At 45.6% G+C, this 24,001-nt stretch overlaps 1 long non-coding RNA gene across 1 annotated transcript in view; it reads left to right on the plus strand.

Annotated features, from left to right (window-relative positions):
* Nucleotides 1–1,344: 1,344 nt before the first annotated feature.
* The window catches only part of LOC148791853 (uncharacterized), a 44,515-nt gene continuing 21,858 nt past the window's right edge, over nucleotides 1,345–24,001 (plus strand). Inside the window, exon 1 of the long non-coding RNA XR_016076094.1 lies at nucleotides 1,345–2,319. This is a non-coding gene — a long non-coding RNA (uncharacterized LOC148791853). The remainder of the gene's footprint in view (nucleotides 2,320–24,001) is intronic.

Below are 24,001 nucleotides of genomic sequence, written 5' to 3' on the forward strand. Positions count from 1 at the left end.
TTTTTAAATAAAATAAAAAACAAAAACATAATGGTTGACATTTGTCAACACACGATTTTTGCTCGTTTCGCCACCTGAGCATCTAATTCACCCCAAAAACCCGATCATACCCTTTTGACCTCTCCAAAACACCTAAAAACCCAAAAAACCCAAGTTTCACCCTGTGAGCCCTCAGATCCACCGTTAAACCTGTCCAATACCAATCCGATGGCCCCAATCGACCCCTACTTACACCTCAACCACTAGATCTGACAAAACCATCAGACCCAGGATCTCCCAAAACACCTACCCATAATATTTCAACTCAAGATTCCCCTGTTTACCCCTCATCAAATGAAGATTCCATTTCGACCTCTCACGTTAGCCTAAACACTCAGAACCCAGATTACCTTGATCTTGACACATCCAAACCGATCAAACCACACTCTTAAACTCCAGACACACCAAAACGCCTTCCCATGAAGTTTCAACTCAAGATTCCCTCATTTGCCCTTCCATCAAACCAAGATTCCACTCCAAAATATCTCATTGGCCCAAATTCCTACAATCTTGACACTCTAAGACTGATCAGATCTCATCATCAGATAGTGTACAACTCCAAATACCCATCTGTAAAATTTCAGCCCCAAACACCTCCATTTACCTTAAATCATACCAAGATTCCATTTCAAGGTTCCAAATTGACCGGATTACAAATCTGCTCTATCCAGGCCCAATTGGCTCAATCTGATTTTACCAATCATCTCAGACTACCGGAAAACCCTACCCTGAGAATTTTCACCCAAAACTGCCTTTATTTTCCCCTTCATTACACAAAGATTTCATTTCGAGCCATAAATTAACCAAATCAAACCCTTTCTAGATCTGCCTAATACGGGCCCAGTCGGGCCAATTCAACCCTACTAATCAACTTAAAGTGTCCGAAAACCCTACCCTGTGTAATCTTAGCCTAAAACACCCTCATTTACTCTTGCGTCTAAAATGATTTTGTTTCGGTCATTTTTATTGGTCCGCACGCATCAAAACCCTTTTCAACCATGAGACCCATCTCAATCCTCCAATTTTTTTTGACCCGGAACCACCCATCATTGACCATGACCCTGGTCTGAACCCCTGGACCGGTTTGATCTAATTTTCTCAAAATTACAAAAGCACCCCGAATTTCCCTAAATTTACAAAACTACCCCTTAGTCCTAATATAAATTTCAAGTTAAACTATTTATTTGCCCTAATCAACTAGAGAAAATGACCGATAAGCCCTCAAAGTACACAAAGTGTGGTTTTTGGAATTTTGAATATTTATAGCTTTCCGGAATCAGAAATCTGTATAACTCCTGTCCGTACTTTTCCGAATTAACTATTCATCTTCTTCCCTGTTCGAACCCAGAAGCATAGCAGCGGTGGTTTCGATCCCCAAACCTCCGACCGTTTTCTCTCCCTCTCTCTTCCTTCTTCTTTCCTCTTTCTTCTTCCTTCTTCCCTCTTCTCCTTCTTCTTTTCCTTCTTCTTCTCCTCTTCCCCCAATATGTCTCTCCCTCCGTTTTGTCACCGCAGCTGCAACTCGCGGCGACGGTAGATTCGACCCTTCCCATCTCTATTCTCTCTCTCTCTCTCCGCCTCTTCTTTTCCTCACCTTCTTCTTTTCGTCTTTCTTCCCCGGCTTCACCCCCTATTACCCATCGCTGCTGCAACTTCGGGCAGCGATGGTTGTGCTGCTCGTTCTTTCCCTCGCTCCCTTCTGCTTCTCCTCCTTCCTCTTCCAAATTCATTCGAATCCTCTGTTAGTCACTGCTCGCCATTTTCTTCTTTGTGGCGACGAAACTTAAATCAGCAAGAGCGGCAGGCGAACTCAACTCAAACCAGCCGGTCTCCAGCGGAAATCGAACTCAAACCAGCGGCAACCGAAAACACTGTTTGTTCGTCTTCCTTCTCCCGTCAATGAACAGAGTGCAGCGGCGGCATCGCTTCGTTTCTCCGATGTAGCAGCGACGACAAACCGCAGATTCTCTGATAGGCGGAACTCGATTTTGGAGCTAGTTTCCTCACACCAAATTACCAGTTACATTCTCTCAGTCCCGCGATCAAAGATCAGTTCCCCGCTCTGTTCTCTTCACCGGTTGAACATAGTTTCCAGTTGTTGTTCAGGTGTTTTGGCCTTCTCTTGATACTGAACACGATCTACGCTAAGCAGCACTATCCTTGATCAGCTCCCGATTGCAAGCCTATATCGATCTTACTCTAGAACGATCTAAAACCCAGCAAAGTTCACACTTCCCCGTTGTGGTGTTCAAAACAAAACATCAAACCGAACATTACTAGGTAATCCTGTCATCGCTTCCTCGTTGTTTGTTTTTCTTCTTTCGCTTTTTTAAATTTCATCACCTTGTATCTTGTTGCTGTCGGGATTTGAGGAGAGGGAAAGCTGACAGAGTCGGTGATGAAGTTCCACCAAATCAGCTCCTGTTTGCCCAATTCTGTCGTAGATTTTCCTTCTATGCTGTAATCATATTTTGCATGTTCTTACTATAAAATTGCTAGCTATTTAGGGATCTTATTATAATCTGTTCTTTCTTTTCTTGATCAATGTCGGTAGATTATATTTTAGATGGGTTAAAGTTGACAGAATTTGAATCTCGTTCGTTTCTTTCATTTGGGTTGTTTCCTTAAGCCTGTTAATTAGATTATAGTTTCTTCGTGCTCCCTTGTTCTAATATAAGTTTAGTAATTGTTTGAATTTGGTAGGACAAATTTATTGTTCTTGTCCGTTATTGTCATGTTTTTCATTTGCTTAATTGATTGTTATCATACCTGACTAGGATATCATGTGGGCCCCACCTATTGGAACCAGGAGAGGGGTGCCTAATCCTTTCCCTCTCCCATCCAAGACCTACCCGAACTGGTTTAGCCGGTGCCTTTGGGCTTTGGAGTCACTATAGAAATAAAATGTTTTTGAACATCATTCTAGGAGGTCCCATCGCCTCCATTTCCTAAACTGATGGATGGCGACTCCATTTCTAGCCCAATTGGCAAGTGAGTCAGTTTTCCAATGCTTACAGATTGGCGACTCCATTAGGGAATTCTTGGACCATAGGTGGGGCCCACATGGGGCCCGTTTGGCTTTATTGTCATTTTTGTATATATTGCTTGCTTATCTGTTAGAATAATCTCTGATTATCTCTTTATGTTTGTGTGATAACTCTTTATTGCTTTATTTTTGCTTTTTTTATCTGCTTGTACACATTCTGCACATCATCCTGCATTAGATTCTAGAATCCTATTATTCTATTAGGAGAGGGTTAGAGGCTTAAGCCACGGGATCTAAGTACTTGCTGGCCGTGCTAATGGTTCTCAACCAACCACCAACCTGAGAAGCCCATTTGTCCAATGTGAAGGGATGAGAGATCCATCATATGGATGGCAGAACCCTACAGGAAGGTAGGACAAAATTTCAAAAATTTCCTCTCTCCCCATCTAGGAATCACATTCCCTGTTTTAGAAAAACTGCACTTTTCAAGGATCAATCTTGAACCAAGAACTGAACCAGATCTGAACCAAAACGGTAGGAGAGGGTTATACTTGATACGAAGAAATAATATCTCCCAAAGAAGGTGTTCGCGCCCAAAGAAAATCTCCAAAGACTGCTCCCACTGAAGATGACACAGTGTAGGGTGGAGCAGAATCAACAGTGTTCTTCCCAATAACCGAACCCTTCACAAGATTTCGATGGAGGCAGTGAGCACAACTTCAAATCAGTCTTTCTCCAAAAGTTGTTATCAAGAACTGATCTTGATCACTCCTACAAAACTGGAGAACGAATTAGCAGTATGGCGGCGGCAGGAGGAGAACGCAAGGAGAAGGCGCAGTCACACTGTATTCGACTTCTCTCTGTGCTCTGTGATCTTGTATCTCTAGAAGGCTGGAGTATTTGGGATGATCTGAATGCTTCGCCCCCTTCCTCTTTTTATAGGCTTAAAGAGAGCTCCTAATCTCATTAGGAGTTTTCTAATCCAAGTCTGTATTTGGATTAGGAGTTCTCTTTAAGAGATAAGGATAAACCCTTATCTTATCTGCAGATTAGATCATCTCTCTCCTAATCTCATTAGGAGGTTTCCAGATCTGAATTCAGATCTGGACTCTTTGAGTGGATAGGGTAAGACCCTATCCTATCTCCTAAGTGCTCGAACTGCTTCCAAACTGTTGCCCAGTTGGGCTTCTTTGTATGGTGTGGGACCCAAGTATTGATCTACACATCAGCCACATGGGTTCAGTCCAGACTCTGTTACAAGGCCTGGCCGAATTCACTAAAGAGACAGTGAACCCCTCGAAGCCCATCACATGGACTCCTAATGGGCCCAACACTTACACTAAGTGGTCCCTGGGCCAAGACACCTTATAAAAACCCAGGGACTGTGGGCAGATGCAAGATTAGCCCATCAGGCATTACCCTCAATGGTCTTGAACTTAACCTCTCTGCCCATAATGATCAATCACTGCCTGATAAGAGATGACCTCTCCCTTGGCTGCAAGGAATAATGTTGCACTCTCTACTCACATGGATCTCGGGAATTAAAACCTTTTGCAAACATTTTGAAACCATAATATATATATATATATATATATATATATATATATGTATATCCGTATATAAATATATTTTGCAAAACAAATTTCAACGGTTTGAAATCGGCTGTCGACAGTCTTGGTTTCTAATGGAGGGTGATTTGGCCCGACCTCGTAGCACAGGGACACGTGGACACAACCTAGCATAAGTGACAACTCAGCGTGACAGCTTGGCCATAACTCGGCGTAACGAACTCGCCGGAGCTGTTAGACAGTTTTGTATGCCCTTAGCTTCAATTAGAATGATGTACTTTATGAGTTTATTGTAAATGAATAAAGATACATATTTGATTCATGTTCCCTTGGTATGTTTCTGTGTAATACCCTTAAACTGGACACTTAATGAGACTCGTGTTAGTTTAGAATGTTCACAGCCAGTGGGTCGGTCTGGGGAGACCTATCCTGACAAGGCTGACACTGTGGTGCCACCAAGTCGGTTGGGGTGGCCTGTCTCAACTGCCAGGGTGAGACCCTAGGCACATACAGTGTAGGATTAATTGAATCTTTGAACTGGACCAGATTTCCAGTATTGCCCTGGACCTTGGAGATTGATGGGCAAAACTAGAAAGTTACACCCGACCCCTAGACTCGATTATGATACTACACTAGGTGTCGGATTGGGCTGTCTTTGATGTACCAATCAGTGAGATCCTTAGCGGGGGTCAAAACCTGGGTATGTTGGGACAGTCCGAGAATTCATCTGAGTGGGTGATCATAGTGACAGGATCAGCCCCTTTGTCGGACAAAGGTAATGATCGGGGATGCACTCTCACTGATGGAAACCAAGACTGCCGGCAGCCGATTTCAACCGTTGAGATTTGTTTTGCAAAATATATTTTATATAAGATATAAATATATATATATATATATATTATGGTTTCTAAAATGTTTGCAAAAGGTTTTAATTCCCGGGATCCATATAAGTGGAGAGTGCAACACTGTTCCTTGCAGCCGAGGGAGAGGTCCTCTCTTGTCGGGCAGTGTATGATCATTATGGGCTGAGAGGTTAAGTGTAAGACCATTGAGGATAATACCTGATGGGCTAATCTTGCATCTGCCCACAGTCCCTGGGTGTTGCAAGGTGGCTTGGCCCAGGGACCACTTAGTGTAAGTGTTGGGCCCATAGAGCCCATTTGATGGGTTTCAGGGGGTGCACTGTCATTAACAGTGTATTCGCCAGGCCTTGTAACAAAGGCTGGGCCGAACCCATGTGGCTGATGTGTAGATCAATGCTTGGGTCCCACGCCATACAAGGAAGCCCAACTGGGCAGCAATTTGGAAGCCTTTTGAGTACATAACCTTAAATGGGCCTTAAGCCCATTTCGAACTGGGCTGATTTGATCAGTCATTTAAAGGGGGCGAATTCTAAAGAGGGTCAGCTGAAAGGATTGGGCTTAGACCCTATCCACTCAGAGAGTCCAAGATCTAAATGGGATTTAGATCTGGAAACCTCCTAATTAGATTAGGAGACAGCTGATCTTATCTGCAGATAAGATAAGGGTTATCCCTTATCACTAAGGGACTTCTAACCCAAATATGATTTGGATTAACAACTCCTAATCTGATTAGGAGCTGATCCCTTTTGAGATTATAAAAGGGGAAGGGGGCGGCAGCCTACTACACAACAACATCCATAGCATTCTTCTCTTTGAAGAAAGAGAGATTGAGAGATTTCCTGCATACTGCGATTCTCTCCTGCCGCCACCTTCTTGCTTTTGCCATTCCTTCAGTTCGATCTCCAGTTCTTGGGAGCAATCAAGATTGGATCTTGATTTCAATCTTTTAGGGAAAAGATTGGTTGGAGCTGTACTCAAGTCGTCCAGTTGATCCTTAAGAAGGGTCAAGTTCTTTTGGAAGAACGTTGCTGATTCTGCTCCACCCTGCACTGCGCCATCTTCAGTGGGAGCAGTCTTTGGATTCTTCCTTGGGCGTGAACACCTCCATTGGGAGATATTACATCTCTGTATCAGGTATATTCCTCTCCCATTATTTTTGGTTCAGATCTGGTTTAGTTTATGGTTCAAGATTGATCCTTGAAAATATGATTTTCTAAATAGGGAATACGATTCCCAGTTGAAGGGAGAGAAAAATTTTTGAAATTCGCCCCTTATTCCGCAATCTTTGGGCGTCCATAGGATGGATCTCTCATCCCCTCAGGAGCCCGACCATACAGCTCGGTGGACGTGGCAAATCGCCGAGAAGTAATATCCAGCCTACCCCGAATTCTCCCTAAGGGAGGAGCGTCCCAAGCTCCCTCCAAGCGAGGAGCCCCGAGCTCCTCCCAAGACCCGAGCTCCTCCCAGTGAGCTCCGAACTCTTTCTTCCTGAGAAGGGAACACCCCGATCTACGGATAAGCATCCCGGAGTGGAAACACTTCGGGTCAGCCCCATTAACACTCCTGTCCTTACTTGCCTAAGGCTCGCCTCAAGCATAAGCACCTTGGCGCACCCCCAGCACCCCGACGTAAGGTAGCTCGGCAACCTGCAGGAAAGATCTGCCTGACAATAGTACCTGCCGAATCTGGAGGCTGCGCTGTGCCCACGTCTCTTGTCAGGTGGCGTCGTGCTTGCCATTTCTGCCAGATGTGGCACGCCTGACAGGTCCGTACTCTACAATGGCTGCCTTCATCCGCCACCTCGGCTCTGGCAGTAACGGCTGTGGCAGAGGCGGTTACACCTGATTTGAGAGACCTTCAATATAAAAGGACCCCGAGCCCCAAGGAGTAAAGGTACTAAACTTGTGCCATCTGCCCTCTTAGCTCTCTCTTTGCATCCTCTTCAGTTCTCTCAGAATTCTGACTTAAGCATTGGAGTGTTCCCGCCGGGCGAGCTCCCCGGGAATTCTTCACTTTCCTATTCATCTCAGGTACCGTCCGTCACCAGCTAGGAGCCCGGTTTCTGCCAACTAGGAGTGTCCGGATTGCGCTACATCATTTGGCGCCGTCTGTGGGAAAGCTTCAAAAAGCCTTCCTCCAATCTCTGCAACTCTCAGAACTCAGCATCCATGGCTTCCTCCAGCAATGCCGGATGAGGTGCAAACCGAAATGCCTCTGGGGAACAACCCCAACTTCCCACTATCTGCATTGGACAGTTCACCATCCCCCTCTCTACGGACGAAGTTCCCAGCCTGAAGGTGCCTCAGACCGTGGCACCTGTGAACGTTCCACTTCCCTCCACGACCGGAACAACCTTAACTGAACCCTCCATCATTCCTCTAGTGGCCAGCCAAAGCCAGCTTGAAGACCTGATGCAGTGCATGTGAGCTATGCAAGCTCAAATGGAATAGTTCCAGCAGCTTCAACTCTATCCGCAGCGAGTGCTGCACCAAGTTTCACAGTATCAGTATCAACAACAATTTCCTCCACTACCTCAGGCCCAACAACCACTCCCTCCTCGGCATCCGGCTACGTAGCAAGCCAAGCCTCGCTGACGGAACGAACTTCCTTCTCGCTGGGGGAGACCTCAGCATCATCTCACGGTAGGAAAGAGAGACCAGCTACCCCTGCCTCACAGGCTGTAGTCTGGTCGGGGGCCTCCCAGCTAGTTACGCCCACGTCGCCTCAGCATTCGCAATTCGAGCTCCCGCTTGCCGAAAACCAGTTTGAGGTACTGGCCACATATTTGAGGCAAGGCCCCTCAGTTCGCAGCTACTGGCAGCAGTCCGAGCCCCTCCCCGGGCCCATCGAGCTCGGTAATACAGAGGCCATCAATACTAACGTCGAACCAGCAAAGAAGTAGTGGAGGCGTCGCTGAGCTCACCGAGCTGCCACTCACGACCTGCCCGAGCTCAAGGGTAAGAAAGAGGTAAGCTCGGGTGAAGTAAAAGCTACTCCACTTCTCTCAGTTCCATCCCCCCTATCTCCAGAACTCCTTGCTGTTCCTATGTCCAAAGACTTTAAAGTTCCCCCGTTGGATAAGTATGATGTATCCTTTGATCCGAATGACCATGTTGACGCCTTCCAGTCCCAGATGCACTTGGCGAGGGCCAGCGAGTCCTGCATGTGCGTGGATTTCTCCACCACCTTCAAAGGGGTGGCCCGCACATGGTACCGGAACCTTGCGCTCGGATCAATAAGGAGCTGGGCACAGTTCGTATAGATCTTCACTTCTCATTTTGTCACTAGTAAGCGGTGCCCTAGAACTCAGGAGAGCCTCCTTGGCATAGTCCAGAGGGAGGGAGAGTCCATCCGGAGTTATGTCAAGTGGTTCAATGACGCTTGTCTGCAAATACCCGACCTGGACTCCACAGTCCAGCTCACTGTGGCCAAAAGGGGCATCATGCACAAGGAGTTCAATGGCATGCGGTTGTTAATCAGCCCAAGACTGTGACTGAGTTCCTCAAGCTCGCGGATCAGTTTATAGGGATGGAGGAAATCAACTAGAAAGGTGAATAGGCCCTTGTGAAAAGGAAAAGGGAGACAGAGCTCTCAACTCAGGGCGATGGTAAGAAGAAGGACCAAGCTCGGGGGCAAGGCCAGGACAGCCTTTCCGAGCTCTAGCGGTAGAGAGGAAGGACTACACACCACTGAACGCGAAGCGGGCCGAGATCCTTATGGCGATCAAGGACGCCTCGTATGTGAAGTGGCCACCTCGGTTGAAGGCAGATCTTAGTGTAAGAAATAAAAATTTGTATTGTAATTTCCATAAAGACCACGGTCATAGTACCGAAAATTGTAAAAACCTCCGTGACGAGATAGAGGAGCTCATCCATCGCGGATACTTAAGAAATTTTGTACAGAATAGTAGTAATAATAAAACAGGTCGACAGGGGGAGCAGAGTAGTGATGTTCCCGAATCCAGCAGGCAAGCAGAGCAGCCGCAGAGGCAGCCCCCTGAAGAAAGGCCAGTTCAGGGAACTATTCATGTAATTGTTGGAGGTTCAATCGTCGCGGGCTGCACCTCGACTGCAGCTTGGGCATCTGCTCGCGAGGCCACCAAGGAAGAGCAGAATCCCCCGAAGCGGCCAAGGATGGAAGAGCCAATCTTCTTCACAGAGGATGATGCAGGCGGGGTCCACTACCCCCATGATGACGCGCTCGTCATAAAGATAAAGATCAATGACTTTGAAGTTAGGCGTGTCCTCGTCGACTCTGGCAGCTTGGCATATATCCTTTTCAAAACAGCATTCGACAAACTTCTGCTCTGGGAGAGCGATCTCAAGCCTGTGAGGACTCCCTTGGTGGGTTTCAGCGGAGAGGAAGTCAGGCCCCTGGGAAGAGTCGCCGTACTTGTGGAGGTCGGTGAGAGAATGGTAGGATCCATCGTATGGACGCCAAAAGGGTTGCGGAATGGGTGGGAGAATTTCAAAAATTTCCTACCTTTCTTCCAACTGGGAATCATATTCCCTAAATTTAGAATACAATATTCAAGGATCCTACTTGAACCATAACCTAACCAGACCTGAACCAAAAGACAAGGGACGGATTATACCTGATCCAGAGAAATAATATCTCCCAAAGTTGGTGTTCACGCCTAGAGAAGACACCAAGATCCGCTCCTGCTGAAGATGACACAACAACTATGGAACGGAACCAGTAGAGTGCGTCCTACACATCGAATTCTTCAGAAGAATCCTCTTGAAACAATGAGCACCGAACTTGATCAGTTTCTTTTTGGAAAACTGAAATCAAGAACTGATTTCTTGATTTCCTCTTCTCAAAGATCGAATCTTGCAGTGAATGGCGGCGGCTGGAGGAGAACTCCAGAGATGAAGATGGCGAATGCTGATTCTCTTCTCTCTGGAGTGTATGAGATCCTTATCTCAATTCGCAGGAGGATTTTCTGCTTAAACCCTAGGTTCGAATTCTATTAGTCATCCTTAGGGTTTCTCCTCTTTCTTCTTGATTAAGAAATCTCCTAATCCTATTAGGAGTTATCCCAATCCAAATCAACATCTAGATAGGGGATGATCTTAATCCTATCTGTAGATTTGGTTAGCTAATCTCCTAATCTTATCAGGAGATTACCAGTTTCAAATCTGATTTGGTTTTGGTCTCCAAGAGTGGATTAGGTTAAAAGTCCAATCCTTTTGCTAACCCTAATCTCAGATCCGCCCCATAAGTGGGTGATCACATCAGCCCAGTTCGAAATGGGCTTTTGTCCCATTAAGTAATCAATGCTCAATTAGTTTCCAATCTGCTGCCCAGTTGGGCTTCTTTGTATGGCATGGGACCCAAGCATTGATCTACACACCAGCCACATGGGTTTGGCCCAGCCTTTATTGCAAGGCCCAGCCGAATTCACTGGAAAGCCCAATGAACCCCTGAGCCCATCACATGGACCCTATGGGCCCAACATTTACACTGAGTGGTCCCTGGGCCAAGCCATCTTATAAAAACCCAGGGACTATGGGCTGGTGCAAGATTTTCCCATCAGGTATTATCCCAAATGGCCTTACACTTAACCTCTCAGCCCATAATGATCAAGCACTGCCCAACAAGAGAGGACCTCTCCCTCGGCTGCAAGGAACAGTGCTGCACTCTCTACTCACATGGATCCCGGGAATTAAAACCATTTGCAAACATTTTGAAACCATACTTAAATATATATCATATATATAAATTTTGCAAAAACAAAATTCCAACGATTGAAATCAACTACTGGTAGTTTGGTTTCCATCAGAGAGAGTGCATCCCCGATCATTACCTTTGCCCGACAAAGGGGCTGATCCCGTCACTATGATCACCCACTCAGATGAATTCTCAGACTGTCCCAACATACCCAGGTTTTGACCCCTGCTAAGGATCTCACTGATTGGCATATCAAAGACAGCCTAATCTGACACCTAGTGCAGTACCATAATCGGGTGTAGGGGACGGGTGTAACTTTCCAGTTTTGCCCATCAATCTCCAAGGTCCAGGGCAATACTGGAAATCTGGTCCGGTTCAAGGGTTCAATTAATCCTACACTGCATATGCCTTGAGTCTCACCCTGGCGGCTGAGACAAGCCACCCCAACAATTGGTAGGACACCAGTGTCAGCCTTGGTAGGATAAATCTCCCCAGACTTATCCAACAGCTGTGAACATTCAAAACCAACACAAGCCTCATTAAGTGTCCAGTTTTAGGGTCTTACACAGAAGCATACCACTGAACATCAATCAAACATGTACTTCATTTATTTACATTAAATATCAACAGTACATCAGAATTGATTGAAGCTAAGGGCATACAAAAACTGTCCAATAGTCGGCACCTGACCTAGCATGGTAAGGCTCAACCATGATTTCTTGGTGGTCGCGACTCCCTCATCGTACAATGCCATAGTAGATTGGCCCATCACCCACGCCTTACGTGTAGTGGTCTCCACCTACTATCTGGCGATGAAGTTCCCTACAGACTTCGGAGTCGGGGTGGCGCGAGGTGATAAGCTCGAGTCCCGCAAGTGCTACGTCGCCGCCCTCAAGGAAAAAGCCAAGGTGGTAGACGACCTTGAGCTGGAGCGTCCTGTGGAGCAGTGCGAGGAGCGAGCCGCACCCACCGAAGAGACTGTCTCCATCTCGACATCAATAGAGGACCTAGCTTGGGCACTTCAGATCGACGCTTCTATTGAGGAGCCTCTGCGATCCTAACTGGTAAGTTTCTTACCTGAAAATTTAGATGTTTTTGCATGGTCTGCGGCAGAGATGCTCGGCATAGACCCTAGCATCATAACTCACAAGCTAAATACTGATCCTATAGTTAGGCCTGTTAGACAGAAGAAACACAGCTTAGCCCTAGAGCGCTGGAAAGTAGTTGACGAGGAGGTCGGGAAGCTCCTCGCAACCAATTTCATCAGGGAAGTCCATTACCTGAGCTGGGTGGCCAACCCCGTTCTAGTAAAAAAGGCTAATGGTAAGTGGCGAATGTGCGTTGATTATACCGACCTAAACAGAGCTTGCCCGAAGGACTGCTTCCCACTACCCAGGATCGACCGTCTGGTGGATGCGACCTCAGGGCATGAGTTGTTGAGTTTCTTAGACGCCTATTCGGGCTACAACCAGATTAGGATGGACCCAGCTGACGAAGAAAAGACTGCCTTCATAATCGAGCTCGGCCTGTACTGTTACAAAGTCATGCCCTTTGGGTTAAAAAATGCTAAGGCAACCTTTCAAAGACTTGTAAATAAATTATTTGAGCCATTAATTGGTAGGAAAGTAGATTGTTATGTAGACGACATGGTCGTCAAAACCCAATTTTCACATGATTTAATACAAGATTTGCATTCAGTTTTTGAAATTCTGCGTAAGTTTAACATGAAGTTGAACCCGAATAAGTGTGTCTTCGGTGTCACCTCGGGTAAATTCCTAGGGTACATCGTCAATCAACGTGGTATTGAGGCTAACCTGGACAAAATTAAGGCTATCCTAGAAATGAGACCACCCTGGAAATTGAAGGAGGTTCAGAAATTGAACGGCCGTTTAGCCGCTCTGAGCCGTTTCATGTCCAAGTCGGTAGATCGCTGCCTGCCTTTCTTTAAGGCAATAAAAAGCAAAGGCTTTGAATGGACCAAAGAGTGCCAGCTCGCATTTGATGAGCTCAAAAAGTACCTCGCCAGCATCACAGTCTTAACTCGACCCGAAGAGGGTGATGTTTTAGAGCTGTACCTCTCGGCAAGTGACAAGGTGGCCAGCTCGGTACTAATAAGAGAAGTAGATCGGGCCCAATGACCTGTCTACTATGTTAGTAAAGTGTTGCAGGGAGCAGAGACGAGGTATCCAGAGATAGAAAAGCTAGCCTATGCACTAGTCATTGCAGCAGGGAAGCTCCGTCCGTACTTCCAAGCTCACACCATCATTGTCCTTACCAACCAATCTCTGAGGCAAGTCCTGCTCAAGCCCGAGGTCTTCGGAAGGTTGACGAAGTGGGCCATCGAACTCAGCGAGTACGAGCTCCAGTACAAGCCGCAAACTTCTATCAAGGCCCAAGCCTTGGCATATTTTGTCGCAGAATGCACCTTTAGCTCCGAAGTCCCCAGGTCGGTCGAACACGAGGCCCCCAGCTCGGCGAGCCTGAGGTTCCCAGGCCGGTTGGGCTCGAGCATCGTGAAGTAGCAACCAGTGCGGCAGTTAGACCAAGCACGAACTGGGTTGAGGAGCCCTGGATCCTTCACGTAGATGGCTCGTCAAACTAGTAGGGCAGCGGAGCTGGGGTCATTCTGTACGGGCCAAGCGGTGTGAAACTGGAGTATGCACTACGCTTTGAGTTCGCGACATCCAACAATGAAGCAGAGTACGAGGCGTTACTAACCGGGCTGGCTCACCGGGCTGGCTCTAGCAAACGGAGTGAAAGCCAAGCACATTGTCATTTGTAGTGATTCTCAGCTCGTGGTCAACCAGGTTACGGGTGAGTACGAAGCTCGCGAGCCAACCATGATCGCTTACTTAGCCAAAGTAAGAGGGGCTCTGCTCAACTTCTAGTCACACTTCATCCAACAGATCCCGAGATCAAAGAATGCTAAGGCTGATGCCCTATCCCAATTATCCAGCACTAGTGATAACACCATGAGAACCGTGTATATAGAGAACTTACCTCGGCCTAGCATTCTCGGGGGGGCAGAGGAGGTCGCTCCCGTTGTTCAAGCATAGCTGAGCTGGATCGATCCGCTCGCGAGCTTCCTGCTACACGGAACCCTCCCTACAGATTGTAATGCCGCCAGAAGGGTAGAGCGTCATGCAGCCAAATACGTCATGATAGACGAATGATTGTACCGAAGATCCTACATGCTCCCCTATTTGCGCTGCTTGCGACCCTCTGAGGCTAAGCTCGTCCTCCGTGATACTCATGAGGGTCTGTGCGGCGGACACTTGGGGGGCAGGGCCCTCGCCCAGAAAGCACTGTGACCGGGGTATTACTGGCCAACGGTGAAGGCAGACACGACCGAGCTCGTCAAAAAATGCGACAAGTGTTATAAGCACGCCAACATCCACCACCAGCCTACCGCCGACCTAAAATACCTTACTAGCCCGTGGCCATTCCCATAGTGGGGGATCAACATACTCGGGCCATTCCCACCAGCAACAGGGCAAAGAAGGTTCCTAGTGGTGGCAGTCGATTATTTTACTAAGTGGGCTGAGGCTGAACCCTTCACAACAATCACAACTCGGAATGTGCAGAACTTCTTCTAGAAGAGCATAGTGTGCTGTTTTGGACTACCTTGGGTACTAATCTCTGACAACGATAAGCAGTTCGAAGACATTATATTCTAGAACTGGTGCCAAGACATGGGAATTCAATAGAACTTCACCTCGGTGGTACACCCCCAAGCAAACGGTCAAGCGGAGGTCATGAACAGAGCTATCCTCCGCGGACTAAAGGCACGCCTGGACCGAGCTAAGGGACTATGGGCAGACGAGCTGCCCAACGTATTATTGGGCTTATCGGACCACAATAAAGACCGCAACAGGCGAAACTCCCTTCAACCTCACTTACGACACTGAATCAGTCATCCCAGCCAAGATCGAGGTCCCCACGCTACGACTAGAAGCATATGATGACAAGGCAAATGAAGACGAGCTACGCACCAACCTCGACCTACTTGATGAGGTACGAGACCTCGCATATATCAGGACTGCGGCCTACCAGCAAAGAGTTGCTCGGTACTATAACACCAAGGTAAAAAAGCGGAATTTGCGCGTCGGAGACTTGGTTCTTCGTAAAGTTATGGTGCTTGAGCCCGTCGTTGGTAAGCTCGGGCCTAATTGGGAAGGACCCTACTGAGTAAAGCGGGTGCTTGGGGAAGGTGCATATGAGCTCGAAACCCTAGAAGGGAAACAAGTACCTCGGGCATGGAACATTGTCAACTTAAGGCAATATTACCCATGATCGTCGAGTTGAGTGACCTACAAGTCACTCTTTGAGCCTAAGGGCCAAAATTCCAAGCTAACAATGACCTTGACACTATAAGACCCAGTCGCCTCTTTGGCATGGGCAAACTCCAGGAGGGGGTGGACCGTAGTCGCTCCTAGAGCCTAAGGGCCAAAATGCCGAGCTAACGATGACCTTGGCACTATAAGACCCAGTCGCCTCTTCGGCATGGGCAGACTCTAGGAGAGTGTGACTAAGTCACTCCCCCCAGCCAATGGGCTAAAACACTAAGCTAACCAAGGGCCTCGGCACTGTAGTGCATAGTACGCCAAGGACGCAAGCAGCTCGGGTATGGACCCTACGGTGCATAGCCCACCTCGGCCTGCAACAGGTTGGACCCGCTAGGGACAACCAGCAAATCAAGTACTAGGAGACAGTTCGGGCATATGCCTAACTATGTCGCTCACCTCAGTGTACATTATAAAAACCACCCCTACAAGGTACTGGGAGACAGTTTGGGGTGGCGACAGTTGAGAAACCCTACTTCATGCACTTAACTCTGATAGCTCGGATAAAACAAATCACTTCGGCAAGTAACAACACTTGGCAAAAAATAAATTTCATTAATGGAAGAGTTCTATACAACGAGATCAATAAAAAAAAAGAGAAGAAGAGAAAGAAGAAACTAAAGTTGAGCTCGCAGGCTCGTTATACAACTATTTTGGCTCATCGTTTCTGCTCGGGACCTCCTCAGGAGCTTCGGGCAGGTCGGTGACATCTACCTCGTCGTCGCCACCCTCTTCTTCGTAGTCCGGATCCTCTATAGCTTGTCGGGCTATGCCATTCATGATCCGTGAAGTGGTGATGGCACTTGTGTTGAGTTCGGGGTACGTGTGCCTTATCAACCACCTGCTAAGCTTGAAGCCCTTACGATAGGCCTCCCCCAGCATAGTATCGAACCTGTCGGACTTGACATAGTCCATGATGGCCTTGGCCTTAGTCTCCTCTATGGCCTGGGTGAAGATCTCGGTTTTCTCCTCGATATTAGCCTTGAGGAACTCCTCCTCATGCTCCAGGGCTCCCTTATCCTCCTTGAGGCCTTTCACCTCGAGCTTTAAGGCCCCCTTGCTTGCCTTGAGGGCGTTCACCTCGCTCCTCAACCCATCCCTCTCGCATGCCGGCTCTTCTTTCTCCGCCATCAGTGCTTCAATGATGTTCTTCTAAGCTGAAGCATCGCTCTCCAGCCGTCGGATTTGATCGCGAGCTACCCTCAGATCGGTGTGGGCTGCGCGAGCCGAGTCCTCAGTAGCCAGAGCCCGCTTCAGGTGCCTCTCGGATTGAAGGGTCAAAGCGTGCACGGTGGAGTTCACCTGACAAAAGAAGATTGGTTAGCACCGAAGAAACAAAAAAAAAGGAGAAAAGAAAGGGGGGAGGAGTCTTTAGAGCTTACCACCATTGAGTTGGTGGAAGCCCGGTGTAGACAACCCCCTTGCTCTTCCGAAGGCTGTAGTGTGGGATCAGGATACTCCGGGCTCCCTCTTGGCTCCTCGAGCTGGAAATTGCCATCTCGGTTGTGCAAATGGGCTCGGCGGAAGCTTCAGCCACTGCATCAGCGACCTCGGAGGTGACATCGGGCTCCGTAGCTGCCTTTGGAACAGGCTCTACCTATGTCTCGAGCTCCCGAGGTGGTAAGATCTCCTCCAAATCGATGATTGGAGGTACATCAGGGAGCTCAGGCTCAGAGGTAGGAGCCTGTGGAAGCTCGGGCTCGGAGGTGGGGGCCTGCGGGGATTCGATGCGAGCTCTCTTTTACCTTATTTTTTTTCTATTATTATTTTTCCTTCCTTTCCTTTAAACTTACCCTTTATGTTTATTTTTTATTATTTTTTCCTCTTTTTGTGTTTTTTTTCGTTTATGATTATTTATTATTTTTTTTTACTTTTACTTGATTTTTATTTATTATTATTTTTATGGGATTTTGATTGCTTTGAAATTTGTCATTTTATTATTTTCTTTGATGTTTTTCTAGGTGTATTTGGGCCTAGTCTTCCTATCCCCCTTTTTATTTTTTATGATTTTATTATTTCTTTTTTAGTTTTTTTACCTATACATATTTTATCCTATTATCCTATTCCTATTTTATTTTTATTGGAATCTTTACATTTTAAACATTTTTTGTTTTGTTTTTATATTTTATATTTTATGTTATTATTTTGATGTGGGCCCCACAAGGGGTATGCAAGCAAACAAATTAGGTGGTTGACATCCTAAATGACTAGGCTAACACATGGGATGTGATGCATGACATCCCTTAGCTCCAAATAGATTGATGTACATTATGACATTTATTGTAAATGAATAAAGTACATATTTGATTCATGTTATAGTGGTGTGTTTCTATGTAATACCCTTAAACTGGACACTTATGAGACTCGTGTCAGTTTAGAATGTTCATAGCCATTGGATAAGTCTGGGGAGATTTATCCTGTTAAGGCTGACACTGATGTGCCGCCAAGTGTTGGGGTGGCCTGTCTCAGCTGCCAGGGTGAGACCCGAGGTACATGCAGTGTAGGTTTACTTGAAACCCTGAACCGGACCAGATTTCCAGTATTGCCCTGGACCTTGGTGATTAGTGGGCAAAACTGGAAAGTTACACTTGACCCCTAGACTCGATTATGATATTGCACTAGGTGTCGGATTGGGCTGTCTTTGATATGCCAATCAGTGAGATCCTTAGCGGGGGTCAAAACCTGGGTATGTTGGGACAATCCGAGAATTCATCTGAGTGGGTGATCATAGTGGCAGGATCAACCCCTTTGTCAGACAAAGGTAATGATCGGGGATGTACTCTCTCTGATGGAAACCAAGACTGCTAGCAGCCGATTTCAAACCATTGAAATTTGTTTTGCAAAATATATTTATATACGGATATACATATATATATATATATATATATATATATATATATATATATTATGGTTTCAAAATGTTTGCAAAAGGTTTTAATTCCTGGGATCCATGTGATTAGAGAGTGCAACATTGTTCCTTGTAGCCGAGGGAGAGATCCTCTCTTGTCGGGCAGTGATTGATCATTATGGGCTGGGAGGTTAAGTGTAAGACCATTGAGGGTAATTCCTGATGGACTAATCTTGCATCTACCCACAGTCCTTGGGTTTTTATAAGGTGGATTGGCCCAAAGACCACTTAGTGTAAGTGTTGGGCCCATTAGGAGTCCATGTGATGGGCTTCTGGGGGTTCACTGTCTCTTCAGTGAACTCGGCCAGGCCTTGTAACAGAAGCTGGGCTGAACCCATGTGGCTGATGTGTAGATCAATGCTTGGGTCCCACGTCATACAAAGAAGCCCAACTGGGCAATAGTTTGGAAGCAGTTTGAGCACTTAGACTTAATGGGCCTAAAACCCATTTCGAACTGGGCTGATATGATTAGTTAAATAAGGGGGCAGATATGGTTTTTCCTCAGTTTTTTGGTGTGTTTTGGAAATATTTCTCTAATTTTTATTTCTTTCACAATAGAGGTCCAGTTCATTTCCACCGTATTGCATTTTGCATTTCCTTAAGCTTAGTCGGCTATAGAGGCATTAGCAGCTTTTCCAGCCATAGAGCAATCCTGAGCCAGCATCCTATATTTCTTCTCCTTGCCATCCTTATTTTGCTCTTTCCCATTCTAATGCAACTAGAGCCTAATAAACCAATATTCCTCTCACTCAGCTCCTTGACACCCACATTTCCAACATTACCCTTGGACTTTATAATTAGATAGCCAGTCCATAGCAGTCTACCCACTTTGTAGATGGCCAACCCACTCCCAACTTCATGCATATTTCTTTATCTGCCCTGGTGTTCACCCCATCTGGTTTTGAACTAGGGTTAGACCAGTTTTACCGTTGTTTTCTCGATATTTTGTCGACACTGCATGGTTTTCACATACATTCAGCATTATGCATATTTTGCCTTAGTAACCTTAGGTATGACCTCACACTACATAGCCCTTAGTAGTTTTCTCATTCCCTTTGGTTGTCCAGTTCTTAATAAAAACCAAAAAAGAGCAAATAAAGCAAAGAAAAAAAGAGAATAGAAAAAAAAACAAATAAAAAAAAGATGGAGCTACCAATCACATTTTTGCATCAGAGAGATTCCTCAAGACCATGGCATCTAGTTCCAAAAGAGTTTAGACATCGATTCAAAGAATATCATGTCATTAGGATCAGATAACCCTGGAGAATTGCAAATCTGCCTTGTCCAAGTCCTTTTCAAATCCGTTTTCCTTGAGAACTCAAATTGAGTATATTTTGCGATTATCATCAAATGCTTGGACATCCTACTGTTCGGTGTATCCCTCTCTGGCTTGCAATATGGAGTCTTATTGATAGTAGAATCTTTCAGCCTTAGCGGAATACCGCAAATTTTGAGCATCTATTTTTTTGTGTTCCTTTGTTCTCTTGTTTTTAGTCGAGGTTATAAATAATCTAAACTATGCTCGGTCTGATCCCTCATGAGGGGTACGTAGGCAGCCCGGGCAGGGGTGCTTCTGTTCGACGACGATAATAAAATAAAAAATAAGGTATCTCAATCAAGTGAAATAATAATCTTTTCATTGATCTTACCTTTTAATTCTATACTTCGTCGTACCTACTGAACAACCCTAGGTTGCTTCCCTAATAGGTTTCATATGGAGAACTCCAAGAAAGGAAATGTTCCTTTCTGGCACTGAGTCACTCTCTCCAAGGGTATGTCTCCCAAGACTCCTGAGGAGATTGAGGGCATGAAAGAGGTTCCCTATGCCTCAGCCATAGGGAGCATCATGTATGCCATGCTGTGCACTTGGCCTGACATTGCTTTGGCAGTGAGTGTGGTAAGTTGATACCAATCAAAACGCAGGTTAGGAGCACTGGGCAAAAAGAGTTTTGTCTGGTATTCGATGGTAGTTCACTACAGATTGTTGGATATTCTGATACCGACTTCCAGTCAGACCTAGATGATAGAATGTCTACATCTGGTTACATCTTCACGATGGGGTCTTGTGTAGTAAGAATAACAGTTCACAGTTCATCTTAGAATTTGGAATCCTACCACTGTTGTGTGACAACACTATTGGTAGAGGGGACGTCCAAATTCAGAAGGTAGCATCAACAGAGAATGTGGCAGACCCATTGACTAAGCCATTGACACAGAAAATGTTTGAGAAACATGTGGAAAGTATGGGACTCCGACTTGTACTCGATTGAACCTAAGTGCAAGTGGAAGCTATTAGGCAGTGTATGCCCTTAACTCCAATCAGATTGATGTACTGGTGCATTTATTGTGAATGACTAATAGTACATTTTTTATTCATGTTATATGGTGTGTTTTTGTGTAATACCCTTAAACTGGACACTTGTGAGACTCGTGTTAGTTTAGAATCTTCATAGCCGTTGGATAGATCTAGGGAGATTTATCCTGCTAATTTGCGCAAATTGGTAAAATAGTTTCTGCCGATTTGTGCTGCTTTAGATCTGATCTAAATTTGGTTCAAGACTTGAACTGGCTCTGGTACCACTGAAGGGAAGGGTGATCCATCATATGGATGGCCGAACCATTGAAGGTGGCTGGGCAAAATTTTAAAAATTTCTTTTCTCCTTTTCAGGAATCGTATTCCCAGTTTTAGAAAAACTGCATTTTTCAAGGACCGTTCTTTATCCAAACTCGACCAGATCTGAAATCAAAAGAAAGTGAGAGAAATACCTGATACGGAATCCACCCGTGTTGCTCCCAAAGTAGGTATTCACACCCAAAGAGGGTACCAAAACCCGCTTCCTCTGAAAATGGCACAGCTTGAGATGAAGCAGGTTCAACAATGCAGTCCCTCAGCAAGAACTGCAATCCAATGGCTTGGATCAAGCAAGGGAGGTGAGCACGAATTCAGATCTGATTTTTCTTGCAAAAATCAGAATCAAGAACTGATCTTTATCTGTTCAAGAATGGAGATCGAACAGGGTATATGGCAGCAATAGCAGAAGGAGAGGGAGAACTGAGAGCAGTGTGTAAACCTGGAGAAGTTCGCCCTCTTATATTTATACAGCTTTAAGAGCTGCACTCCTAATCCAATTAGGAGCTTCCTGATCCAAATCTTTATTTGGATATGGGCTTTTTAAGTGGATAAGACTTATCTTCTTATCCTTATCTGCTGATCCCAACCCATATCCCCCTCCAAATTTGCCCACACTGATTAATCCAATTAATCTTGTTTATTATGGGCCTTGGGCCTATTAAGCAAGCGCGCTCACGTACCCTTTTGATTGCTGGCTAACTTGGATCTCTTTGTATGGCATGGAACCCTAACATTGATCTTCACAAAAGCCATATAGGTTCAGCCTAGCTTCTTTGACAAAGCCTGGCCGAATTCACTGCTCCACACAGTGAACCCCTGAGTCCATCAATCTGGGCTCTTAATGGGCCCACCATTTACACTAAATGGTACTTGAGTCTAGCCACCTTATGAAGGTCCAAGGACTATGGTGTTAAGTGAGATTAACCCATTAGGTATAATATCCCTAAATGGTCTTATACTTAACCTCTCAGCCCATAATGATCAAACACTGCCCGACAAGAGAGGACCTCTCCCTCGGCTGCAAGGTACAGTGCTGCACTCTCTGCTCGGATGGATCCCAAAAATTAAAACCTTTTGCAATCCTTTTTCTAAAACATAATATATATATATATATATATACACTGCAAAAACAAATCTCAAACACGGTTGAAATCAACTGCCAGCAGTTTTGGTTTCCATCAGAGAGAGTGTAGTCCCTGATCATTCACTTTGTCCGACAAAGGGGTTGATCTTGTCACTATGATCATCCATTCGAGTGAATTCTCAGACTGCCCCAACATACACAGATTTTGACCCCTGCTAAGGATCTCACTGATTGGCATATCAAAGACAGCCCAATCCAACATCCAGTGCAGTACCATAATCGAATCTAGGGGTTGTGTGTAACTTTCCAGTTTTGCCCACTAGTCTCCAAGGTCTAGGGCATAACTGGAACATGGTCCGGGTTCAGTGTTTCAAGTAAACACACACTACATGTGCTTCGGTTCACCCTGTCAGTTGAGACAAGCTACCCTAACTGACTTTGGCAGCACATTAGTGTTAGCCTTGGCAGGATAAACCTCCCTAGGTCTATCCAATGGCTGAGGACATTCTAAACTAACACGTGTCTCATAAGTGTCTAGCTTAAGGGTAGTTTCGCAGAAACATACCAAGCATAACATGAATCAATTTTGTACTTTTATTCATTTACAATAAATGTTTAGTGTACATCAATTTGATTGGAGCTACGGGCATACACTGTTTAACAAGCACTCCGGGTATGTGTTTGTTATATTGAGTATCCAAAAACTTTATTTTTTCATATATTTCCTTATTCTTAAATTAGTGTTGCTTCAAGGAATAGATGTTAATGAAATGCTTGTTGGTGCATCCCTAATGGATGAGGCAACTAGGGCCAATGTGGTAATGTTTTGGATCTATTTCTTTATTTTTCTCCATTTTTTGTGAAGTAGCTATTATATTTTGTTTTTTCTTTTGAATGAAAATGATGTGGCCATAAAATTATCATAGATGTTGTTTTGGTTGCTTCTGTATTCAAGTATTTGTGTATGCTCTCTCTCTTGTACTTTGTTCATAAATCATTTATGCATCTTTTGTTGTCATTGCGTCAGTGGGTATGCATTTATAACCTTTTCCAGTTCCATTTAGTATTTACACAATAAGCATTATTACCAATTTTGGACCCTATATTTAAACAAGTTAAATGCCTGGTTGGTATGGATTTTAAACAAGTGAGTTTTGCCTTTGATGTTGCTCAATCCTAGGTAATGCAAGAACTGAAGTCACATTTAGATAGTCCTTGCCAACAGGAAGGAGCTGAGGTGGAAGGATGAAGCCGCACAGTGAGATCTGCGAACAAGAAAATGTCAGAGGTCCGAGGAGGTATCTCCAGGTAGATACTCCGATGCTTAAGTCAGTAGAGGGTAGTAGGTAGTCAGGTCGAGCAATTGGAGAACAGTGCTGGTCCGAGCAGTATAACGATATGAGAACTAGAAGTTGGATCCCTTACCTCGAGTGGGGAGTACCTTTTTAATGCCGAAGATCCGTGTCCTGATTGGATTAGGCTTTCGGGGTTGTCGAGATGAGGTCAACCGCCGAGGTCTTTGGAATGAGACCTAATCCCTAGTAGAGTTGTCCCCATCCTCTCTCCTGTCTTGGTCATGCTTATCCGCATGACGTGGAGTCTACCTGTTTGGGGTGACAAGGTGGGGACCACGGAGGTAGCCTAGCACTGTCATGGCCGCGGAGTCAAGGTAGGCCGCGGAGGTGGTGGCGCGGCACTGACGTGGCCGAAGTGATTGGACGGCCATGTGGCGCCCAGAGCCAATTTTTCCTTGACCCGAACACCACTTCCCCAATTCTGTAGTCGAGGTGTAAAGTGCTCAGCAGAAGTGTAGCACGAAAGAGAGCTTTATTTATCGACTGAGGAACTCAAAGTTGAGGTCTGGTTGGGCATCTGGTCTGGTTCATGTAGAGCTTGCTGAAATTC

The sequence above is a fragment of the Nelumbo nucifera genome, chromosome 5, assembly GCF_055504915.1.
Source record: "Nelumbo nucifera cultivar China Antique chromosome 5, China Antique-T2T, whole genome shotgun sequence".
In the NCBI taxonomy this organism is placed as follows: domain Eukaryota; kingdom Viridiplantae; phylum Streptophyta; class Magnoliopsida; order Proteales; family Nelumbonaceae; genus Nelumbo; species Nelumbo nucifera.